This window comes from Lissotriton helveticus, chromosome 1_1 (genome assembly GCF_964261635.1).
Source record: "Lissotriton helveticus chromosome 1_1, aLisHel1.1, whole genome shotgun sequence".
NCBI classification, from domain to species: domain Eukaryota; kingdom Metazoa; phylum Chordata; class Amphibia; order Caudata; family Salamandridae; genus Lissotriton; species Lissotriton helveticus.
The window spans coordinates 480,743,388-480,767,453 of NC_136057.1; positions in this window are offsets into that span (position 1 = coordinate 480,743,388).

Genomic DNA, 24,066 nt, shown 5'->3' on the forward strand with positions numbered 1-24,066 from the left:
GGGTAGTCGATATGCCCGCTGGACTTGCGAGTCCATGTCCCAGTCAGCAAGATCTGGAAATGCCTGCTGGAATAGCCTGACTATATAGGCCTGGGGATCCGAGCCTTTCCTCAAGTTATTTCGACATTGTCAATTTTCAAGGTCCTAGCCTTTTGCCTGTAGAAATGCCTGTAGAAATGCCATCTGGGTCTCTTGAGTTTTAACAAATCTTGCAGTGCAGATGTTAACTTCTTCAACTGCTGTAATCCGCGCTTGCAGGTCCAAGACTTCCGAAGACAGTGAAGCAAACTTGGTAGTAACATCCACCAATACCTGTTTAATATCCCTACTGTCAGCTTTGGCTTGAAGTTAGTACTCTTGTGCCTCGGCTCTTTGAGTAGTTAATGCTCGTAAAATTTGAGATAGAGAGGGCTCGTCGCAAATGGCAGGTCTAACGTTGCAGGCTGGTGGCCCTTTGGCAATTTCAGATTGCTTTGTTGGAGTGGAAGGTGGCAGTAATGGGCCTGAACAATCGCAGCCCCCATCCAAGGTCCCGTCAGAATTATTCTATTGAACCGAAGATGGAGCAGCAGTGTTGCGAAAGGCATGAGAGAGTTTTTCTAGGCCTCCCACCTCAGGCGCCAAGACATCTATATTGCCAGAGTTTGACAGTCGACAGACGATAGCTTTAACCTCTCCGTTGGAAGCCACTCTTTTATGCAAGGGACTGGTGAAACAACCAGCCTTTGCGCCACTTGAAACAGGGTCCTTGAGACGCTCCCCCACAGCAGTAAAGGGGGGTTTTGTGCCTCTTCGTCCTTTCCCACCTGTAGCTCCTCAGGTACCTTTGCATCCTTTCCATCTTGAAGATTTAACCCCGCCGGGGTGCTGCCCTTTGTAGCATTAGACTCAGAGGCCTCCTCTGAATTGATCAGCACTGTGCAGTGGACCAGGGGCTCCGATTGGGTACTGGCCAAAACGTTTGAGGGAAAATAAGTAACTTCCGATGCCACAGATAGCACCCTGAGTGACTCAGACCCAGGTTCGATTGTTCCTGAGCTTGGTGGGCTCTGAGACTCGGGGCCAGCCAAGTGGTCAGCTTGTAGATTGGGGTCTACAGCGTCTGTTGTTATTGCACCCATGTTACTTTTGTACACTTGTAGCCATGTGGATGATCTAGGTAAAGCGTAGGATAACAAAAGAGCACTAGAGCCAGTGGGTTCAGACTTAACACAGGCTCCTAGAGACCTATATCTTTTTCAATGGTCTTCATATTTATGGGAGATGGGCTAGCCCCCTCATTAGCCCCATGTAAATCGAGAGAACGAGTCGCTTTGCCACTAGCAGAATGTGCTTGGGGCCATCCTTGACACCCTAGCCTTCCTATACTGCTGCAATGAGGACATCGCCCATCTCAGATCCCGGGATGGAATTCTCCGACCCACAGGACTGGAGCAGACCGCCAGCCCTTCCGGAGCACAGCAAATGGAGAATCAGCATGCCAAGTTGAGATATGGTGAGGCGCTGAACCCGATTCTTTGGCTGCTTCTCTAATCAATTCAGAGGAATCCCTGCCTATTGCAAGAATCCTGTGAGCTGCTGATGCCGTTGCTGCTGCTGCAAGTTCTTCGATATGGCTGCGTCACTTCTGGGTGGGTCGTTGCGGAGCCATGCTGTTCCCTGTGATAACTGGGCTCAAACTGGGGCTAAGGACGCAGTTAGAGCGGTGAAGGCTGGGAGAGATGTGTGAGCCGGCCAAAAGTCCCCTTGCTGAACCTTTCAGATATATAAAGCAGCGAGCAACTGCAAAGCAAAGCCGGCACATCCGCCCTCAAGGTACCGGACACTCTTCTGTATTTGTCTGTATATCTTCAATGCTTAATTTTTAATTTATTGCACAGTCTACTTTCTTTCCCCTCTCAGAAAGTAGCGGTTTTCATTCATACATTTCCGATGCTCTAAGGGTGGGGGAAGCCGGGGACAGAAGAAACAACAACGTTACGCTCCTTCTTGATGATATGGCCCATAGTGGTTTTAGTAGCTTCAAAGAAGCTTATACCAGAAGGGGTCTAGTTTTCGGAACAAGCTATATTACAAGATGAAATGATCCAGCCTTGTCATTCGTGCCAAAGCCTGGGAAAGCCAACCCCCAAGAGAAATTATTCATACCTTATTTATGTGGTCCACCATGGCTGTAGCTGTAGACTTTTGAGTCGGACCAAGTTAGGGAAATGCTTCATTGTCTAGCTGAAGTATTTGCTGAATGGGGAATACCTGTCACATTTAAATCTGAATATGGACTACTATAGACTAGTCTGAAATTTAGACGATTCACTAGTTGGGTGTAAATCATAAAAACTATTTTAGCCATTATTGCCACAAGCTAATGAAATTGCTGAAACGAGCATGGCTACTGTTAAGGTGAGCTAAACTAATGTACAGGGAAGACTCCTTCAGTTGATGTTTGGTCACGTCGGACATCCAAAGATTCACTGTAGATGGCAGCTTGAACATGAAACTAAATCAGGACTGGACTACATCACAGAACAAAAATATAAGGATTACATTGATCACAAAAGGCATGTACACATGTGAGACATCAAAGCAGGAGGCTGGCTTTTGGTTAAAACAACTTCAACTGGGGAAAACTGATGGCACTCTACGACAAACAACTTATACCAAATGAAATATGCTTTACGCAGCAAATTCACAAAACGGATTGAGAAGTGCGCTTTATTAGTACCTTCCTACAAAACACCCAACAAGGATGGATGGCAGGAAGCTCAAGTATTTGCAGGTTTGAAAGCCCTATGGCTGGTGCTTTGATGTGTCCATCTGAAAGGACTATCCAGTAGCCAATACTTTTGATTGAAAAACTGTGATGAAACTAAATTAACAATGTTCTTATGAGATGTTGTTTATTTCGATTCACTACTTTATTTCTCTTCTCTCTTCTTCTTTTCTGCTTTTTTCTTTGTTCCAAATTTTTATTTTCCGAATTGGGAAGATCTTGTCTACCGCACTGTGCAAGGTCTCTTTAAATATAGATGTAAGACTGCTTATGTTCTAGGAATCTTGTATATGTCTTTTTTAGAATGTGGGCTCTCAAACAATATACGTTAATAGGCTAGACAGATAGCTTTGGGGGTCAGCATTTGATCTGATAACCTTTAAATTTGCTCCTCTCCTTTAGATATAAAATATATGGTTTAAACCCATTGTTGGACTTGGTTCTCTCTGCAGAGTCATCCCCAAACGTTTTGTTTTAACACCTCCTGTTTTCCTGATCCCATTTCCGTTGGCTTTTAGGACTCTGTGCACTTTACCACTGCTAGCCAGTGCTAAAGTTTTGCTCTCTCCATTAAACATGGTAAAATTCGCATACACCCAACTGCCACATTTAATTTACTTGCAAGTCGCTAGTCAAGTGGTACTATATGTCCCAAGCACCTGCAAATTAAATTCTACTAGTAGGCCTGCAGCACTTATTTTGCCACCTTCTTAAGTTGGCCTTTGAACATGTCTCACATTTGACATTGCAGCCTGTTTGAGCAGTTTTAAACTGTCATTTCAACCTGTTAAAATAAACCTTAAACCCAGGCCTAAACCTTCCTACTTCATTACATATGAGCCAACCCTAGGGTAGGCCCTAAACAGCCCATAGGGAAAGGAGCGTTGCTTTTAAAAAGTTGGACATGTAGTTTTAAATTATATATTTTTTTTAAATTCACTACTGCAAGGCCTACTTCTCTCATTGGATAACATTGGCTTACCTTATTACATGAAGTGATAACTTTTGAATGGGAACATATAGAAAAATCATGTTTGGTGGCTGAGGAATTGCAATTAATTTAAAATCCTCTGCAATGGTTAAGGTGGATTTTAAGTCACAACTCTAAAAAAAAAAGTTGCCATTTTCTTATCCTAACCATTTAGTACCTTTAGCCTGTTTCTGTGTCACAAAACTATGTGAAGTTGGCACTTGACCTTCGTGCATTCCTCCTAGACAGAATCACAATAGAAGGTCTGGGTGTTGTGAGTAACCCTGGGTGTAGGAAAAACGCCGGTAATAGTTACTGAGACCACTGGAATTGATCGTAATGCTTTGAAACTTCTTTGTCCCCAGCTCCTGCCGGGACGAAGACTCATTAACCGGTAAATATCTGTGTGCTTCACAAAGTGCCGATTGGGCAGCCTAGTCACTAAACTTAAGGCACTAATCCCTGCTCTCACTTTTGCCCAATCTTTTAGAATAACGGGAACTAATTCGCCAGCACCGGTATTGCCAAATTCCTTGAAATCAAACCAGTGGAATTCATACCACTTGAATCTGGGTAATTTAAATTAACTTCTCCTTTAATTATGATTTTTCCCATAAGACAAATTCCTTATTGCCCCTTCTTTTGATTCCCATGCTTAGATTGAGGCCGCCATCAATAATCAAAACTTATGAAAATCAGTTAACACCACTGTGTATGTGCCCCCTGACTAGATACCAGTAAGTGCCTTTCTGTCATGGTACCAAGTAATTTAAAACCAAGTAATACAATGTCACTTACTAGTTTTGTGTCTTATTTTGATATTACAGAATTTATAGTTGGCAATTAAATTAATTACTCCTTTGCCTCTATGGGATGGAAAGTTTTTTGCCATCAACCTAAGTAAGTCCAAATATTTCCCTTGGAGATAAAACGCGCGTCCACGCATACTCCTTAGTAAGTAGGCACGTAAGCGCAAGACACCAGGGTTGGTTAATTCTTTAATTAATCCTTCTCTCTCCTTTTTAAAAAAAATGTGCATGTCTTTATTACATGTGTATTTGTCACTGGGAGCACAAAATCACTTTGTTTAGAATTATTCATGTAGGATCATATACTAAAATTATTCAAAAACATTTTTTTTAAATACTATTCCAGGAAAGCTCACCATATCCTGATGATGATCTAAATTGATAAAGATCGAAACGCAGTCGACCCCATCAAGGAAATTCCTTGCCCCATTGTATATATTTATGTGGAATATATCCTTGTGTGTGTGACCTTTGTATATAATCTTTGTAAATCTTCACTTAGTCACTTTATGCACCTTGTCACCAATGTGAGCACCTGTAATATATGCTTAAAAACAATTGTTTATAAATAGAATAAAGTTGCTTTGTATACGCTATCCTACAAAAGAACGCTCCCCGGCTTTGATTAATTCAAATAATATCTATTAATTCCCACATATATATAAGGACCTTTTTAGGCCACCCAAAACCATTGTTTTTCTTCAAAAAACGACGTTAACCCCAGGTTTAAATATTGGGGTCTCCTTGTTTTTCACAAACTACTGAGAAACTACCAGTCTGCTTGAGAAAGCTGCCACTCGAGTACAAATCTACTCGAGCTGCAGAAAATGACCGCTTGCACTGTGCAAGATGAGGTTTGCAATGATTGCACAGTGCGGACAGGCATCCAGCACTGTGCAGTCAGTGCGAACAGCATTTTGCACAGTGCACTAAGCAGTTTGCATAGCTTGCATAGTGTGAAGTGCACTTCGCATAGCTACGCGTAGTGCTACTACACGAACTATGCCCAGGGTTAGTTGTGAGGTTGGGACGCCTCTGGTAGGATGGGGGGTGGAGTAGTCACCTACCACACTTGGATTTCAAAGGCACAGGTCCAGCCCACAAACAAAGGACCTCACACTAGTCTATTGTGCCCCCAGACAGACTAGGATCAGGGCCGGGGGGCAGGAAATTCCAGACACCTCTCTAGAGGGAAACTCCAGAAGCTTCTCCCACTTCAGTGTGGGCGTGGGGTATAAATAGAGCACCCTCAACTCAATAATTCAGATCACATTGGGACCGATGGAAGACTCAGAAGGACTGGTCAGCAGCCCTACTACTCTGTTGCAAGGAGTATTGCCCAGCTGCTCTGCTGCCCTGCTACCTGAGGAAGGAGGCCTGCACCTGCACCTTGAACCCAGGACCACCAGAGTGGCTCCACGGACTAGTTGGCTGGCCTACTGTTCTGAGCTACAGAGGCACAGCAAGCTCCAATACCCTTGAACCTTACCCCTGGACCTTGCCTGTTGCAAGTACTAACCCCCCTCCAGTGGTGCCTCCCCAGACCTGGACACTTGGAAGTGGGGAGAAAGGTGCTATGCCAGGCCAGCTGTGGACTCCACCAGAACCGATGCAGTGTGATGCAACCCGGTGCAGCCCTCACAGCTCATCATCGGAACTACTGCAGAGCACCACACCTCAATGAGAACTTTGCCTCACAATTCCTCATCGAAACCAATGCAGCGCAAGGTAACTCAACGCAGTACCCTACAAAGCTCATCAGAACCACCACTGTGTGGTGCAACAACCGGCATCAAGGACATAAGGTACAATTCTCAACGGGACTAACCTCGTCCACGCTCCATTGCAGTTGACCTGAATATTTGGCTTTGTCCTGGTCTGGCGCAACCAGATACCCACGGTTGGCACTTTGTGAGTTTAGGCACTATTTTTACCTCAATCTTTAAAATTACTAATCTCCAGTTCTACTGATTGGATTGTGGTAGTTTTTGTGTCATTTAATTTATAAAATTTTACTTGCACACATCTAGTGATGCAAGTGCTCGTACATAGCATAATGCTGTGTCGGGCAGCTTTTGTTTGCTTTTTATTTTGTCTGATTCTGTTCAACATCAGTAGCAACATTTTTCTTGTTTTTGCTGATGCTGCTTAGCATCAGCAACAAGCAAGGGCTAAACCAAAAGTCAGCTAACACCTTTCAAAGGTAGCCAAGGCCAGTTACATTACTCAATGGATGCTTTACTGAGTGACATGCTTACCTTTCTCAGTGCTCCCCCACTGCTCCTAAAACTTTACCCTTTGAGTCCTCATTTTTGTATTTATATTAATAGTAGGTCAAAACAAAAGGAATCTACAATAACCCAAAGACATGTGTCTAGCAATGCTGAGACCTGATGCTGAAAGCTATGTTTCAACAAAAATAAAGCTACTTCAAGTTCAGGCCTTTATTTTTAATGTTTTAGTTTTGCCGCTTCCAAACATCTCCCTCACCTGTCTCTAGGATTTGTTTCGGTTTCTCTCCCTGGTCACTAGATGCAACCTCCTCTTTCTTCATCTGTCCTACCTTTCATATGCCAGCCACCCTACACAGACCCTCCCCCAGTCTATTTTGTTGTTGCTCATCTTTGCTCTCTGACTGCACCTACTCTCCTTTCTTCACCTCACTCTTTTCTCATTTTTCATCATTCTCTCTATGGCTCTTGCTCCACATGCTCATGTTCTCTCCTTCTCATATGTTGACTGTCTCTTCAATCGGGCATCAGCCTTTTATTCTCACCTCCTTATCTCCGTGTTCACCTCAACCATCTGCCTCACTCTTATCACTCAATCTCACTATGGTCATCACTCAAAATTATTGAGTGCCACTAAATTTAAGTGAGCTGGATTAAGAGTAAATGCAAATGTGTGCGTGAGAATTAATAAGAATGTATGAAAGGGAGTTTGAGTGAGCGTGATTGAGAATGAATGTGTGAGTGTGAGCGACATTCTCACCATATGTTAACATACAACACATAATGAGTGAAAATTGCACTACTGTACTTATGCTCTGGTTGAGGAATCACGCTCTGCCGCTTTCTGTAGTGCACCTGGTCTCTGTCTGAGAGAGAAACACGCACATATTGTACGTGTATTTTGGATTGGGTTTAACATATTTGAGGGAACCTTGCACTATTATTGTTATTCGAAAAGCTTGCACACCCCTGCCCATGCAGTATTAGTGTTGTGTAAGTGAGGCTTGATAAAACCCTTTTCACTCTACGAGACCCAAAATGATTGGCATTGCCTAAGGTTGCCCAAAACGTGCCTCTTTCGTACCACCTGTGTTTAATTGCTACTTGTGAAAATAAAAGTCCAAATAAAAGTAAAGGCGTTGAGCACAATAATTAATCAGTGAGTGGGTGGAAGCAGGAATGAAAGTAAATTGCAAAATACTTAACTGACGTAGTGACGTTTCTTTCATCAAAAAATGGAACACAGAAAAAATCTTTAAATATGAAAAGGCACTTTTGATGTTTGAATGATAAGTTAAACAAATAAAAGTGGAAACTGTTACAGATGGAACTGCTCTGTGAGGTCTGAAAGTTCCAGAAAAAACATAAGTCTGGTGGTAGGATTGCTTTCAACTAAAGAGCGTGTGCAGTTGAAACCCGGAGAAATATTACACACTTCCGCTCTCGCCATCTGCCGAGTGAAAAATCTGTATTAATTAGATGACACAACGTTTCAGCTAAGATTATCTAAAACCACCAGGGAACGCAATTAATTAGACAACGCCAGATCCAAAGATCCAGTGTTCTCAGGAACTGAATTAACTGGCTGTCCTAAAGTTCGCAGCTCCAGATGGCCCGTGGAGACTGGCGATCCCTCCCCTCCGAGGAAAATATGAACATGTCATGTTATAATGCCACGTTCTCGATAAACGAACACAGTTTTAGGTGGTATCTTAAATTCTATATGTGTGAGTCTCCTATGGCCTTTTTTGTCATTGTGACCTTCAACTCAGATCGCTCAAGGGCTCGAAAATAAGAGTGAAATCTTTAGTGCAGGCACAGTTGAAATAGTAGAAATCCACATTTAAAGGCATCCATCTATGATTGCCATATCAGAAAGTCATTTTTTAACCATTGCCCCAACAATTACATCAATCGATTAAAAAACATAAGTTAAGTTGCTTGTATATTTTTAGTTCGAATATGTCTTTAGGTACTTTTAATACACTTTGTCTTTGTTTCTCTCTTCTGTTCCAGGGTGCCATGGCATTTACTACCAGGTATTCGTTCGATTTTTTACAATACGACATTGATCCCACATTCATAGACAAACACATCTTTATTACTGAACTGACTTCAGACTGAGTTCTACTGAAATGCTATCTCTTTTATGAAAACGAGACTTCAAATACAGACAGACTCAAAGACTTCAGGTTATAAGGACGAGATCCTGGTTACTCCTTGCCGTAATTTAAAGATAACCATTGGCTATTGAAAATGAAAGCGTGAAATATAAGAGAAGAGAAGAAAGTGAACCTTTATTCTTAAAGGGGATGTATGTACAATTTATAAATAAAACAAATCACATTTATTATAAAAGAAGCATTTGCCCACTCTCCTGGTGGGCTACCTGGCTCTGCTTAGGGCTCATGAGCTCCATAAAATGAGTGTAATATTGAGGGCAGTGGCGTAACAAAACTTGATTGGGACCCCCTGGAAGGTACATGGAGGGCCCTCCCTCCAGACTTAATCAGTAGCTCCAATGTGAGGGTACTTTGCTGAGGGGGCCCCTAGAGCTTGGGGGCCCCCTGCACCGCAGGGCCTGCAGGGGTCTATGTTACATCATTGATTGAGGGGGAACTTTGGCAAGAGATCAGAACACAAGGTGAGTGCTGAGTGAGGAGAGGCAGTCAGTCTCTGTGTTGCCGCCTGCGCTGAACGCTGCTTACACTCTGCCCCCACTCGATTTTAACAGTGCCTGGTTTTTAATATTTTAATTCTCCCCCTACCCCCTACCTGCTCATTTGCACAGCTGGCACATCTTGCACTGTCGCTTGTTGGGACTTTGCCCCCAGCCCCGGTCCACCACGGCAGGAGCCGTTTGAGTGGAGGGCGGGGCCAAATTCTCCCCCACTCAGCTGCTACCATTGGGGCGGGGAAGGGGCAGAATCATTTCCGGAATCCTCTTCATTAGCACATGGGTCAGTGGACGTGCAGCGGACATGCGCAGCGGGTGCGCTAAAGGCAAGCCTTCTGCGCCCGTCCACATACGGCCCACGTCCAGCGCCAGCCATGCTGTCCATCTGCAGCCAGCTTCTAGATTAGGACTAACGAGGGAGCAAATTTTGGCATACCGGTTCAAAGGCTGCACTAACCCCATTCGCATGAATCCCTCTACATTGGTTCACAATTGTGGCGGCCAAATCCCTCACTGTAAAGATTGCTCCTTTACTTTTAATGATGACCTAGGCACAAAATGTATCCACCAGGAATAACCGCTACTTCAAACTAAAAACAAGTAGAAACGGGACTACCATACCCATTAGAGCCTGCCTGATTAACTGCAGGTCACTACCCAGGCACGCCAACGACATTTGGCTACTTTTAGAAACCAAAACTTGGGATATTGTTTCCCTAACTGAAACATGGCTAAGAGATAGTACTGCACCAACTATCCTTTTGGCCATCCCTGACGACTATAAAATTGTTGCTGAAAACAGAGAAGGCAACAGGCTAGGTGGGGGACTAGCCATTATCTTTAAAAAAGATTGGGAAATATCACACAAAAGGATAGAGACCAAAGATTTGTTGGAAACTATGTCTTTTAAGGTTACCGTTTCCCCTACACTAAGTATTGCAGGAATTCTGATTTACAGACCACCCGACTCCAAACCCACTGAGTTATGGAATATATGCGAACTGATAGCTGACCACTCCTTGAAATATACAAACTATCTGGTCTTAAGGGATTTTAACACCCACATAGAGAATGCACAATGCCCCCCAGCCTCCCAACTAATCGATTCCCTCAAAGGTTTAAATCTTAACCAATTGGTCACAGCCCCTACACATATAGCCGGACATTTACTTGATCTTATCTTCACGAACATCTCTACCCATTCGGCAGAAAAACCCATCCCCCTGGCATGGTCCGATCACCATTTGGTTCCACTCAATTTTATCATTACTACAAGCCTAGACAGTAGGGATAATAGGCATGAGGTCCGACGAAACTGGCAGAAAGTCACCCCTGAAACCATTGGCCCTGCACTTCTTAATGCTCCACTGTTATTCACGGGTCAACCAAACAGTGATGTGGCAACTTTTAATCACTGGGTACCTCTGCTTTGGACACTGTTGCTCCTCTGAAAGCAACTAAATCAGCCAGACAAAAACCCTCCGCACCTTGGTTCACGCAGAAACTCCAAACTGAAAAAAGCCAATGTAAAAGACTTAAGTGAATATGGCGAAAAACTTACAGTACTGAAACTAAAAATATCTACAGGAAAGCTGTGAACCAATTCCATAAATTAAAGCATATCGCCATAAAAGAATATATAGCCGCTCGAATAAAAGCATCAAATAACACTAATAAAGAAGTTTTTAAAATTGTCCAAAACTTTATGAAACCGGAGACTATGAAAAGTAATGTTACCCCGTCAGAGACTCTCTACGAGAACCTATCGAACTTTTTCCAAGAAAAGATCGAGGATAACTACACCTCATTTACTGAGAATGAGATCCTGATATCACCTCGGTCCTCACACATAGGAACCTGGTCAGATTTCAGCCCACTCTGCCCTGAAACCTTGCTTAATTTATTGCAAAAAATTAAATTCGGCTTCCCCGTGGCCCACCAGATCAACCCCTCATTAAATGTGCTATGGAATGCTTCATTGAAAACCGGTATTTATCCGTCTGTGTGGAAAACAACCCTCATCCAACCCATCCTTAAAAAGAAAATGCAGATCCAACCCATCCTTAATAAAGAAAATGCAGATCCAGCCATTTTAAAAAACGTTAGACCCATCTCCCTTTTGCTTGCCTCGGCCAAGGTTCTTGAAAAGGAGGTACAAAAATGGCTATCTAATTTCCTGTAAACCAACAAGCAGTTCTACATGATACGCAGTCCGGATTTAGAGCTGGCAACAGCACCGAGACTGCACTCTTAGAAGTTATGTAAACTATTCGAGAAACCCTGGATAAAGGCAGCTGTGCAATGTTGGTGCTGCTTGACTTGTCAGCAGCATTTGACATGGTATACCACAAAATTCTCCTCGACAGACTCGGGCAACTAGGGATCTCAGGGACAGTGTTGGCTTGGTTTCACTCCTTCCTTGAGGGACAAGTCCAAAAAATATGGTTGCAACCGTTCATTTCATCACTCCGTCGTTTGATCTGCGGAGTCCCCCAGGGTTCGGCCTTCAGCCCCACCCTTTTTATTATCTACCTTGCCCCCTAGCCCCACTTATTGAACAACATGATGTTAGTGTCATTTCATATGCTGATGACACGCAGCTGATGTTTGCCTTTAAAGACCAATCAGAGGCAGCTTTCACCAAATTTAAGCATTGCCTGACAGACCACCTGGATGACCACCAACTGCCTACGGCTTAATGCTAATAAAACTGAAGTATTATTTTTTTAATCAACCTTCGACCCCTAGACCTGACCTTTGGTGGCCTTCAGAGCTCAATCCACCCCCTTACCCCGTCTCATCAACTAGGAATCTGGGTTTTAAAATCGACAATACTTTGTTGTGCAAAACCCAGATAGGACACGTTTCCTCCACTTGTTTCTGGAAACTAAAAGCTCTGCGCAAATTTCTTCACCTACTATCTATATAGTGCAGAAAAACTATTGTACATGCACCAGTGGCATCCCAACTAGATTATGCTAATAGCCTATATCTGGGCCTACCAGCCTATCTGTACAGAAAGCTGCAATCAATACAGTACCCAGCTGCAAGGCTTATAAGAAACATCCCCTAAGACATCACATCTCACCTCATTTGTGCAGCCTTCATTGGCTTCCAGTGAGGAAACGAACAGAATTCAAGGCACTAACCCTTACTTTCAGAGCAATAAATGACACAGGCCCCCATTACCTAAGGAAACGAATTCAAATCCCACACACAAGAAACCTAAGATCAAACCACCAAGAACTTCTTGTTACCCCTCGTTTTACCAAGGCCATACTGGGTGGACGCTTCTTTTCAGTCAAAGCAGCCATCCTCTGGAATTCCCTACCCCTACAAATCAGGAAGGCCCCATTGGAGCCTAGCTACCGTAAGTTATTGAAAACATGGCTCTTCAGTTTACCGTAGGTTCTCACGGGCCCCACTGTGCTGACTTTCTTATTCCTTTTTCCCGCGCAGTGCCGGGACACTCCTGTTGGGGGTAGCCGCATGCTTTACAAGATACATATTAATCATATCTTCACATCCTCGCATGATAAAGGATAGCAAAAAAAACCTTTCCAGAAGTGAAGCATCAGGTGTGAGTGCTTGTATCTAAACACTGCCAAGACTCCATGGCAACTGGGGGCAGAACAACACCAAATTTGGAGATTCAACCCTGAGAGAGTAGTGCACTCCATCATCAGCACTACAAGCAGTGGGAGGACTAAATGTGGAGCTGAGGCTAGAGGCAATGAAAAACTAGTAGACTGCAACAACAGCCCATTGCAGCTAATGAGCTACATGTAAAGTGATGAAAGAAACTGACAAATGTAAAATTATGATTGCTTGGTGATAAATGTTTTTGTCAATATCATTTGCATGTTTCCCTGGCAGAAGGCTAGGGTGGCAAACACATTTGCAGATGCGTCAAATTGGTGTTGCTCCTACATGTACACTTACCAGACTATGGTACATTTGTCACTCATGCAGGACATACCATTGAGCAAAAAATACAAAGGAAAGGCAGGTTGTTCAACAGACACATATGTCCAAGATTAATTTCTACCAAAAGTTTAACCCAATGTTACACGGTAGAGGCAGGAAGTAATATAGGTAGTATTCTATAGTTACTTTTTACTAATACCAATTTTTACTATGCATGGAGGAGAAGGACAGCTCAGTACTCTGCCACTGCTACTCCTTCTGCTATTGCAGATATCGCGACTGTGGATGTCTAGGTCAGCAGCATCACACTCTCTACCTCAATAGGAACAACAGGCACCTCCAAATAAGTGATATCTATCACTCCAATCCATGCTGCCACTGTCCTAAAACTACTAGACTCCATCACACCGTGGCCACTGTTAAGAGAGCGCCACTCACCGCAGGCACTGCCACAAGTGTTACTGCTGCCTGACATCAATCACTGTCCTAATCATATCTCGGATGATCACTCAGGCAGAGCAAGATTAAAGCTAGGAGGAAAGCATGAAGTGGAACACCAGGAACATCATTTTTCAATGGACAAGGTTGTTGCAGAGGTTGAACACTCCATAACATGCTAACATCACAACCAACTGCCACATACACAAGTATTAAACTCCATCTCATTAGCATGTATGTACCTATAATGTTCCAATGCTTAAACAGCAAGATATATTGTTTTACTGCAATGTCTTTGTTGTTCTGTTTGCTTTAATGCTCATATTTGTAATGGGCTTCACTATGTGACTCGTTAGTTTGTGCTGACCTTGATGACTCATTTTTGTTTCCATTTGGCAGCAGGGTCAGTTTGGAACATGCTCAAGTAACCTACTGATCCTGTTGACTAATTGTTTTGTGCTGACTTAGATGACTCATTTGTTGGCTCCCTTTTGGCAGCACATGTCAGTTATGGCACATGCTCAAGGGTATCTTCTCATTCTGATGACTCATTTGTTTGTCCAGATCCTGATACTTATTTGTTGTTTTCATTTAGCACCAGTGCCAGTTTTGGAATATGCTCAATTGACTTGTTACCCCGATGATTCATTGTTTTGTGCTGATTCTGATGTATCATTTGTTATTGCCCATTGGCAGCACACATCAGTTCTGGAACACACTCAAGTGACCTGCTGACCCTGATGACTAATTTGTTTGTGCTGACTATGATGACTCATTTGTTGTTTCCCTTTGGCAGAAAGTGCCAGCTCTGGAACAGTCTCAATTGTCCTGTGCTGACTCTGGTGACTCAGCTTTTTGTGCTGAGTCTGATGACTCATTTGTTGTTTCCCTTTTCCAGCACAGTAAGTTCTGGAACATGCTTGAAGGCACCACCTTCTGGAATGGTACATCTATTTAAAGAGGGTGTATCCTTTCAGCCATATTTTCTATCGGTGTTTGATTTAGAAAGGAGCAGCCACATCGAGGAGCAATATACCCAATTCCAGATAGGTCCTTCAGTCTTCATACAGATTAAGGTTGCACGTGTTTCCTGACACCACATCCTCTGACTCTTTGTGCTTTTAGTCCCCCTAAACTTCTTCAGGCATGCAGATGCTTCACTGCCTTCTGGCACTCAAGCAATAATTCTTCTTGGCAATAGGGAAAAAAGAAACACTTAGAGAAGGTGACGAGTTGGGGGCAAGCTTAGGCCTGTCCTAAGGGTTGGTGAAGTGAGATTAACCAACCACAGCACAAGAGACACATTGGGAACTAATGCCTAGTTCCGCTCAGGAGAGACTTGTTGCTGGATATACACATTTGTTTTGGGAACTTGCAATGAACCTTGAAGAGAACTGATACAGCTTTTGTTTTTTCTATATTATGTTAGATGTATTTGTAAAGCATTGCTTATCTCCAGTAAGTTTATCAAGGCTGTGTAGCAAGTGTGTAGGTGCGTTGGTTATGTAGTTAGTTGAAGAGCTAGGTCTTCAGGCTCTTGTGAAATTTAAGAAGGAAGGAAGAGGCCCTGATGTGTAGAGGGAGTTCATTCCATGTTGTAGGTGCAACGTAGGAGAAAGCTAGGCCTCCTGTTCTGCTTTCTAGGACCTGGGGAGGTGTATGAGAGAGAGTGAAGCTAAGTGCAGTTGTCTGGAGGGATTTTGATTCACGAATATCAATAACGTTGTGTTATTTAACATGAGAAACTGGAATTATTGACACTTTGTTCTCTTAGTGGAAGCAAGCAGCATTGTCGTTGTGCGAAACCTAAAAATAATTCTTTATGAAAGCTGAACTAAGAATTGCTGACTAATCTTTTTCTTTCCAGGTCTCCTGACCTGTATTACCTACCCTAATTCCACCCCCCCTTCGTTTGGCCTCATCAATACTCTGGTGAAAGATAAAACTCAATAGTTGGTTCTACCAGAAGGAGGGCGTCATGAGAGCATTGTTTCTGAGAAACTGGGCTTGACATCAACACTGTGTAGACATTTCTGCAGATAGTCAAAAGGACAGCTGCCATGAATGCTGCACTTGCCATGCTCCAGCCAATCCTCGGGAGCTATTGTGAAAGTTGGTGTTTACCTTGGTTCCCCGTCAAAAAATGATGTAGCTGGTCTATTAGTAGAAGCCCTTTCAGCACTAGCTGCCCCGAACATAGGTTCAGAACATGGATACTGTATCCTGCACCCGCCTGGGGAGAAGGCCAACAAAAGGGCCATAAGGCGCATGTTTTATGCCATCCAACAATTTACCAGCAACATAGTTGGGGGCCACGTTGCCTTACTGGGTGCCACTGAAGCACATAACATTGCTTTAAAGGAGGGTAGAATGGCTGCCAAAGAGGCACCTTCCACTGGTCAAACAAGCAGTACCATAAGGCATTCATCTCCCATTCAACCTTTTCCCCTTCTACCTCCTCACTGTCCATATCTCACACAGGCTTCCTTCTGACTGAGTCATGCCACATCCATACTAATAAAAATGGTCTATGATCTCAAAATTAGATAGCTGTACACATATAGAGATGTGTGATATTTCAGCTGGTATATGGTTTAGTATACCTGTTTTCTACGGGTTAATTGGGGAGTGGGCAAGGGTAGAATGTAAATGGATCAGGGATAATTAGAGATTGGGTGGGAGGATGGCGAAGACTGGTGGGTTTTAGTTAGGATGCGGTCTAGGTTTTAGTTTGAGAGTGAAGGTAGGTTGATGAGGGTAGGTGGATTCACTTCATAATTGTTTTGAGCCCTGACATGTGTGGGATTCTTGATTTTGTATTCATCGTTTTCTTTGTATTGCAATTAATGTCTTAAGTATTGATGTCAGAGCCACTTACAGACATGAAGGCTAGAATTGTGTTTGCCTTACCAGTAGTCCGACTCATCAGGTATGTTGCTACACCACCTTATAACATTGCCATTTGTTTCAGAGTTAGATGCTAGACTTCATGTGCAGGTTGATAAGAGTATCCATTTGTGTTACAAGTATGGCTGTTACAAATTTACTAAGATTTTGGCATATATCTGGCTCTACTGTGTACGGTGCTTGACATGTCCACATTATGCAGGCAGTTTTCAACCTCTTGGACCTCAAATGAGTCAGATAGTTTGATGCTGAGCCTAATTAGTGTTTGCTTAGTTGATGTGAACTGCATGTCTCATGTTCACTGTAGATATGAACTACGCTGGAGGCACTCTATTTTGACCCTGATCCTCTGCGCAACCACCCCACTGACAGTTCTTTTTAGTGTTTCCTGCAGATCGACAAAGGCACCTCTCAATGAAATACTGAAGGCCACCACAGGATGAGGAAAATTATTGTTGTGCAATATAATAGTACTTTCGGCAATGCAAGAATTTTCACAAACTGATCAGATTTTCTTGCTACACATAATGAGAATTGTCAGTATTTGTGTTTACATGTCATGATTTTGTGATTTTAAGATACTTTTTGAATGTGGTAGGCTGTAGGTGGTGTTTTGAATAGGCTACATCTTTAATTTGGGTGCTATTTCTTACTTGTGCTTTTTCTTTCCTCTCAACCTGTGCTAGCAGGTAAACAGTTTTTACACGTGATTTTATTGCAGCCGGTTTTTCACCTAGATTTATCAATCAATCAATCAATCAATCAATCAATCATGCCATTTGTATAGCGCACTACTCACCCGGGAGGGTCTCAAGGCGCTTGGGGGGAGGGGTATGCTACTGCTCGAACAGCCAGGTCTTGAGATGTTTCCTGAAGGCGAGATGGTCCTGGGTCAGCCGAAGGTGGATGGGGAGGGAGTTCCAAGTCTTGGCAGCCAGGTAAGAGAAGGATCTTCCTCCGGCGGTGGCTCTTCGGATGCGTGGTACGGCTGCGAGGGCGAGGCTGGTGGGCCGTCGCTGGCGGGTGGGCATGTAGAAGGTTAGGCGGTCGTTGAGGTACTTGGGGCCCAGGTCGTGGAGAGACTTGTGTGCGTGGGTGAGGAGCCGGAATGTGATCCTCTTGTCGACGGGGAGCCAGGGCAGGTTCCTCAGGTGGCTGGAGATGTGGCTGCGTCGGGGGACATCCAGGACGAGTCGGGCAGAGGCGTTCTGGATGCGCTGGAGTCTTTTCTGTAGCTTGGCTGTGGTTCCGGCGTAGAGGGCGTTTCCGTAGTCCAGTCGGCTGGTGACGAGTGCCTGGGTGACAGTCTTCCTGGTCTCGGTCGGGATCCAGCGGAAGATCTTGCGAAGCATACGCAGGGTGTTGAAGCACGATGAGGAGACGGCGTTGACTTGTCTGGTCATCGAGAGGGAGGGGTCCAGGATGAAGCACAGGTTGCGTGCGTGGTCGGTTGGCTTGTGTGCGGTGCCCAGGGTTGGGGGCCACCAGGAGTCGTCCCAGGCGGAGGGCGAAGATCCCAGGATGAGGACTTCCGTCTTGTCCGAGTTCAGTTTCAGGCGGCTGTCCTTCATCCACTCGGCGACGTCTTTCATCCCTTTGTGTAGGCAGGTTCTGGCGGTGTCGGGGTCTCTGGTGAGGGAGAGGATCAGCTGGGTGTCGTCGGCGTAAGAGATGATGTTGAGGTTGTGCTGGCGTGCGATGGCTGCGAGAGGTTTCATGTAGATGTTGAAGAGGGTAGGGCTGAGTGAAGATCCTTGCGGGACGCCGCAGATGACTTCGGTGGCCTCGGAGCGAAACGGGGGGAGGCGGACTCTTTGTGTTCTTCCGGCGAGGAACGAGATGATCCACTCCAGTGCCTTCTCTTGGATACCGATGTTGCTGAGGCGCTGGACTAGGGTGCGGTGGCAGACCGTGTTGAACGCAGCGGAGAGGTCCAGGAGGATGAGGGCCACTGTTTCCCCCTTGTCGAGCAGGGTCCGGATGTCATCGGTGGCTGCGATGAGGGCGGTCTCGGTGCTGTGGTTGGCTCTGAAGCCGGACTGCGAGGGGTCGAGGGATCTGTTCGTCTCGAGGAAGGCGGTCAGCTGTCTGTTGACGATCTTCTCGATGACTTTATCAGGAAAAGGGAGGAGCGAGATGGGGCGGAGGTTTTTGAGATCGGTGGGGTCCGCTGTAGGTTTCTTCAGGAGGGCGCTGATCTCGGCGTGCTTCCAGCTCTCCGGGAAGGTGGCGGTGTTGAAGGAGGCGTTGATGATGTTCCGGAGTTGGGGTGCGATGGTGGAGTCGGCCTTGTTGAAGATGTGGTGTGGGCAGGGGTCGGTCGGTGATCCGGAGTGGATGGTGTTTATCGTGCGGGCTGTGTCTTCGGTGGTCACCGTGGTCCAGGTGCGAAGGGTGGTGGTGGGGGGCGTTGGTTCGACGGTTGGGTGCGTGGGTGGGGCGCCAAAGCTGTTGTGGATGTCGGCGATCTTGCGGTGGAAGAACGAGGCGAGGGAGTCGCAGAGGTCTTGTGACGGAGTGATGTCGTTGGTGCCGGTGCTGGGGTTGGAGAACTCCTTGATGATAGTGAAGAGCTCTTTGCTGTCGTGGGCGTTGTTGTCCAGTCGTTCCTTCAGGGATTTCTTCTTGGTGGTGCGGATGAGCTGGTGGTGCTTGCGGGTAGCGTGTTTGAGGGCGGTCATGTTGTCGGTGGTCCGGTCGAGGAGCCAGGCTTTCTCGAGGGTGCGGCAGGTCTTCTTGGAGTCCTTGAGGTCGTCGGTGAACCAGGATGCCTTCTTGCTTCTGGGTCTGCTGGGAGGGTTCTTTAGTGGCGCGAGGTCGTCGGCGCAGGCGGTTAGCCACTGTGTGAAGTTGCGGGCTGCTTCGTTGGGGTCCGTTGTGATGGCGGGTGGGCTCTGGCTGAGGGAGGTGGTGAGCTGGTCTGCGGTGATCTTGCTCCAATTCCTGTGAGGTACCTGTTGCGGTTGGTGGTGGGTCGTGGATCTTTTGAAGCTGAAGTGGACGCAGCTGTGGTCGGTCCAGTGGAGTCCGGTGGCGTGGCTGAAGGTGATGTACTTGCTGGAAGAGAAGACGGGATCCAGCGTGTGGCCGGCGTAGTTATCCCATTGAATTTCCGGACCGTTCTATAAATCTTCACATAACTATATTTGGAAAATAATAAAATCACCAGAACTACCAGCTTGCTCTATTCTGGATAACAAAAATGAGCCATTTATCAAGGGTCAATGATACATATTTTTCTGGCTCATTCAGTTAAAAACTGGAGGGACATATTGTTTTCTTATTTATTTCCTATTTATTTAATAAATCTAAGCATTACACTTAATAGTTAGCTACACCACCATTCATTACATTTATTGAGAATAATTTGAATGAAATTATACAAACGATAAAAACTATGGGTATGATAAAAATTCACAATTTTTTATAAAATTTTATAAGTGAAATAAGACTCACAAATAAACATGAAATTTGTGTTGTGTTGGGTTTATGTATAGGTTTGATCTGGTAGGGGAGCTGTGTTTAGAATGTTAACATGTCAAATAGAATGTGGAGTTTGATGACCTGGGAGTTCTGTGAGGACCGAGGAAGGAGCGATGTGCTTCAATGACCTACACATTGTACCCCGAGTTTCCAAAATAACTTACTTCAATTTAACTTGGATTGGAAAGTCTTTCTACAAATTGATGATTTTTTTTTTTAATGTTTTTATTCAGAACTTGACAATTCATTCATCACATTAATTTCAAAGAATCAAAGAGAAAACACAATGATATGCTGAAGAACACATAATAAAATATTACATCATCTCAGAAAAAAGGATAAGACCTGAAAGAAGAAATTTCATATCCAGAAACATACATAGAAATTTAATAAAAAAAGTCCCCCATATTTTTTCAAATTTGCGCAGTCCCCCAGTCCTTTGTGCATATATAAATTCGCTTTTCCTTACTCTCTTCATTTTCTCATACCATTCATCCAAAGATGGTACAACATCTGTTTTCCAATACTTGAGAATCAGTGATCTGCCAACCGCTATTATAATATATATCAGTTTCGCCTGTGACTCAACCAGATTAAGCTCTGGATCAATACCAAATATGATCAGTCTTTCATAATTAATAATCGTACAGTACATATGAAGTGAGAGCAAAGAAAAGATGCCCTCCCAGAAGGCCCCTATTCTGGGGCATAAGGCTACTATGTGAGACCAATTAGCCAAATCTGGTCGAGAACACCTAAAACAAATAAAGGATGTATTACTAAACATTTTAGCAAGAACTGCAGGGGTATAATATAGCAGCCATTTACTAAAAAACAACATTCGCCTCCAGTTGGCGCCTCTCAATACCGAGAAATTAAACTTATTTAAAGTTTTCCACATATTAACTGTTAAGTTGAGACTTTCATGTTTCTGCCATTTTTTAGTTGCTTTAGTACTCAAATCCTCCTCTCTACTCTGTGCTAGTTGTCTTCTCCATTTTCCTGGTTTCATAAATAATGAAGACTAAAAGATATCATTAGATAAATCTGAGGCTCGACTAATCTGAGCTAGGTAATTTTGAACAAAAACTTTATATAGGAGATTATATGAACCCCTAAGAAGAAAGTTTCCCCCTATTAGAGAGAGCATCACGTTAGGAGTTAACCAAGCATCATTTTCCACAAAATTCAATAGTGATGAAACCCCAGTCTGACCCAATTTTGTATAATTTCTGGCCCCATTTTTATACCAAAACCAGTAATAGCATCAGTAAATGGAGTTTTTAAGCTAAAGAGAGAAAGAGAGTATCTCATCAACATAACGTCTCGTTTTTTTAAAAACCAATTTAATATCTTGTATCTGACTAGTTTAGGGGATTTGGGTATAGATAATGGAGAAGAGATTTTAACTTCTTTACAAATTGTTTCAAAAAAGAAATTTATAAACAGTCCTTGACTTGACATTGAATATTTGAATCTTGAGAGATACTGTGCAAAATACGCAAAGTAATAGTCTCTAAGGTTTGGGAGACCGAGACCACCTTGTTCTTTTTCTGCATATAGAATATTAATGGCAATTCGAGGTGTCTTATTAGCCCAGACAAAGGCTAAAAACATAGATTCAATTTTTGAAAAGAAGGATCCCGGTAATGAACAAGGGATAGTAGAAAATAAAAAGTTGAATAGGGGGAGAACCGACATCTTGATTAATGCCACCCGGCCTAAAATAGACAAAGGTAAGGTATTCCAGCGTGAAAACAGATCCCGAACTTTTTTTTATTAAGGGCTCAAAATTCAAAAAATACAAATCACTCACTGATGGAGTAAAATATACCCCCAAATATCTTTTGGGTCTATTGTTAATACAGTTTTGAAAATCCGGGTGTAATTCGGGAGTAATACCACTACATATCAAGATCTCGGTTTTCCTCCTATTGATGCGATACCCTCCTAATGCTTCAAATTCTGCAAAAACAGAACGAGCCCGTGTTTGCGAATGGATCTCTGGATTAAGGAGAAGCATTATGTCATCTGCATATAATTTGATTTTATCCATAGATGTTATAGGTGGTAGAATATCTGTAGAATTCCGAATTGCCAGTGCCAGTGGTTCTTTGAAGAAGGCAAAGAGAACAGGGGATAGTGGACATCCCTGTCTTGTCCCTCTTTGCACTAAAAATGAACCCACCATGGATTTGTTAATAAGCACATGGGCTTTTGCACCTTGATACAAATTTTTAACTAAGGTTATAATTTGTGAGGGGATTCCAAAAAATTGTAAAATAAAAAAGTGTCTCCCAGACCACCAAATCAAAAGCCTTTTCTGCATCTCAAAGAAAAACTAAAGCCGGCACCTTACGTGTTTCAAAATAATCTAAGGCCTCAACCAAATAATGAGTGTTAGTGATGAGTTGTCGACCTGCAATAAAACCATTTTGATCTGAATGAATCAGATGCGGAAAAATATTATTGAAATAAAGTGAAAGTAATTTAGTAATGATTTTATAGTCCGAATTTAGCAAAGTTATGGGTCTGTATGAGTTAGGATCATTTGCTTCCTTTCTTTTTTTCAAAAAACTAACCACAATCCCATCATAAAATGATGATAGGATTAAGCCACCTTCCAGCATGGAATTGGATAATAAAAGTAAAAGTTTAGATAGGGAGGTGAGAAATATTACAAAACATTCTCTAGGGAAACCGTCTGGTCCACAAGCCTTACCATGTGGCAGAGATTTAACTACAGCTTCTAGTTCATCTTCCAAAAACAAAGTTGCCATTGCTGCTTGCTCCGACTTCGATAGAGTAGGAAGATTATACTTGTTTAGAAAATTATTTAATCTGTTTTGATCTGTAATATGGTGCGAAGTATAGATTTTCTCGTAATGAGACAACATAATCTGTCCTATCTCTGCTGCGTCTGAGGTATCAGAATCAGTGATTGGAGATTTAAGAGAATGAATTAGATTAGCTGCCGCTTGTTCTTTGACCTGCCATGCCAAAAATGTGCCCGTAAAATTACTATGTTCGAATGTTTTCTGGGCTTGCCTGCAGAAACTTTCGTCACTTCTCTCTAAATAATGTAAGCTCAGTTCACGTTTTGCAGCATTTAATTGGTTATTCAGCCTAGCAGATGGATTCTGATACATTTGTTCTACCAAATCCTGGATATTTTTCTGTAATAGATTCTTTGTATCCCTGAACGCCGCTGATTCCCGCGCATCCCTTCCAATAGCAATCCCCCGAATAAATGCCCTAAGTGAATCCCATACCATTTGGATAGGAGCAGTTCCCATATTTCAATCAATAAAATCCTTTATTTCATTTTTCAATAAGGTCACCCAAGTTGCATCGGCCAAGTATGATTTATTAAACACCCAACGTTTGACAACACTAGTGCTTTCCTCATACGTCAGTTCTAATGTTAAGAGCGCATGATCGGAGAAGCCATTGTGTAGAAATCTTTGATAACTATTTTTAAAATTTGAGGAGATCAAAAAAAAATCAGTACGAGAAAATGACCTATGTCTTCCCGACCAGCAAGTGTATTCTCTTTTATGGGGATTAATAAGTCGCCACGGATCAACAAGATCTAAAGTCCTTACATTGTTCGAAATTGTCTTAAATGTTTTAGGTTTCGGTTGTTTTTTACCACCCGTGTTGGAATCTAGTTTGAGGTCCATAAGTATATTAAAGTCCCCCCCAATCACAATATCACCTCCGACCAACAAAAGAGACTGAAACATTTCCTCATAGATTTCCGAATTATCGTTGACTGGGGCATAAAAGCTTACATGTGATAGGGGAGGGCCTATTCTTAAATTTACATGTTGCCCAACACCATCGACCCCGGC